The sequence below is a fragment of the Solanum stenotomum genome, chromosome 1 (genome assembly GCF_019186545.1).
Source record: "Solanum stenotomum isolate F172 chromosome 1, ASM1918654v1, whole genome shotgun sequence".
Lineage (NCBI taxonomy): Eukaryota > Viridiplantae > Streptophyta > Magnoliopsida > Solanales > Solanaceae > Solanum > Solanum stenotomum.
The window spans coordinates 15,881,311-15,883,613 of record NC_064282.1 but is presented as its reverse complement, the minus strand read 5'-3'; the positions used below and the strand labels follow the sequence as shown (position 1 = coordinate 15,883,613).

The 2,303-nt window shown below is 33.0% G+C and overlaps 1 long non-coding RNA gene across 1 annotated transcript; it reads right to left on the bottom strand.

The window, feature by feature from the left end:
- Positions 1 to 292: 292 nt before the first annotated feature.
- LOC125847662 (uncharacterized) lies at positions 293 to 1,070 on the bottom strand. Its single transcript, XR_007444457.1, has 2 exons — positions 851 to 1,070; positions 293 to 762 (listed from the first exon to the last, which is right to left on the bottom strand). It is a non-coding gene; the product is annotated as an uncharacterized LOC125847662 (long non-coding RNA).
- Positions 1,071 to 2,303: the final 1,233 nt, after the last annotated feature.

The following is a 2,303-nucleotide window of genomic DNA, read 5'->3' as shown; positions in this document are numbered from 1 at the left end:
TTGACACATTTCTCGAACTATGATGATTTTGGACTTGATCTCCATGAAATGATTTGTAGTTCTTCTTGAAGTATTTTATTATCAAGAAGAGTTTGACATATTTTGATCTCTTTATGAATATCTCAAGAGTTTAGGGACTATTCAAGATCACTTTTTGATCTCTTCATGATTTCTTTGTGAATATCTAAGATTTGGTGTACATCTTGTAAATGTAAAACATACAACACATAGTCCAACATGTTACGAGGGAAGGAAATCAACTTGCGGACTATATAGCAAATCAGGCAATAGAGCATGGAAATTGCATATATACAGGATTTGCGAGCCTAGAACCAAAGGGAAGAAGGATATTAAATAGTGATAAGATACAGAGCCCATATCTAAGAATATCATCAAGGAGGGATAAGGGGGGAGGAAAGGATACAACATAGATATTTTACATTTACAAGATGTACACCAAATCTAGTAAATACTACAAGTATGAAATGCAAGATAGTCTTGTTTCTTGGATCGGAGTAAAACTGGAAGACGATGGACCAGAGTAAACCTTGCAAGTTGGTCAAGCATCATATACAGAAAGAAGACAAAGAAATCAGTAGTTTGAAGATGGAGTTGGAAAAAGAAGAAAGAAATGGGACTCACACAGTAAAGAAGCCCGCCCCTAGCAGAGAAGATCCACAAACAAAACATCACAAGCACAAGCCAGCATATCAGAGAACACAATTGCTCCCCGAACCAGTTAGATTCAATCAAGGAGGAGAACTGCGCAACAGACAGAAAGACAATTACTTATTATTGATAAATGAGCAACGAAGGAACAAGAGGCAGATCTTACAAATTGATTTCTCACTTTAGGAGAAGATGGAAAGATTTGTTAGATCATAGCAGGAGAAACATAATTTAGATGTGGAGATTTGTTGGTCAGATGAGGAAGAAGCGGCGTTTAGAAAAACCTTGTCTAAAGGAAAATGTATTAGGAAACTAGGCTTTTAGTTTGTTTTTTATTTTTTCCGTTTTTGTCTAGTAGCTGGACCTGGGCAATAGGCCCAAGTGAGTTGTATGTTCTTTTCAATTAATAAAAGGACTGAAAAGTTTACCAAAAAAAAAAAATTATGAATATCTAAGAATTTATGAGATATTCGAAATGCTGAAACATATTACTCTTTATATAGGCATGACCTAGAATTAAGGGTAGAGTTGCCTCTAAAAACCTTCAATAATATAAAACTCGTATTGTGAAGTCCTACAAAATATCGATGTCTACGCACCACTTAGGAATTCTAGCAAATTGAACTATTCACACGATATCATGAAGAGAAGCCATAAGTAGTGTGAAGCTAAACAGTAAGTTAAAAACAAAACGTTACATATTTATCCATGTTACTCAAGTTTGAGGTGGACATTTGGACGTGATAGAGAGACCAAGAGATTTACTAATATTGCATCAAGACATTCTATATTTTGTCTTTATCTGGAAGGCTGGTGATTTAATATAGTTTCATTTGTGTAAATTGAATTAAATCATATGTTTGTATTATTTAGTGTTAAATTTCGTGTACATGATTAACTACATATCTATCTGGTGCGCGACATAAATATTAATGCAAAAGTGAGAGCATGTAAAAATAAAATTGACAAATTATTAACTAAATTAAAACTAAACGTGATGATGGTGTAGCCATAAATTGTCAATCAATGTTCTTTTATCCAAAAAGAGTTGTCATGTTGTTGAATTTCGTCCTTTTTTATCGTGAGAAAAAAAAGGGAGCTCGACTTACATATGCATATAAACTTAATAACGCAAAAGTAAAATCATGTAAATATAAAATTGACAAATTATTAACTCAATTAAAACTAAGCAAGATGATATGTGTAACCGTGAATTCTCAAAGAGAAAAGATGATTGAACAAACCTAGTGTGAATTTTCATAATATTATTTGACAACGGATAATTATTATTTTTTTGGTTTCTTACCCAGCCAACTAAATTTGGATCGCGCTCTGCAGGGCTCATTCGAAGGTGACGCTCCCAACAGGATTTTCTCCATACCTAGGGCTTGAATCCGAGACCTCTGATTAAGGGTGAAGCACTCCCACCAGTGTACCACAACCCATGTTGGTGACAATGGATATTCTAATTTCTACTTGTTATTAAATCCTAAAGTTTTCATGTTTCGAAAAAAACATATAGTGTTTATGTATATTATACTCCAAATGGTATTTCTTTTTAGAAAAATTATGGAAATTAGCAAACATTATTAGTGTATTATTTAATATAGTTGTAGTTTTATATAATTATGAAT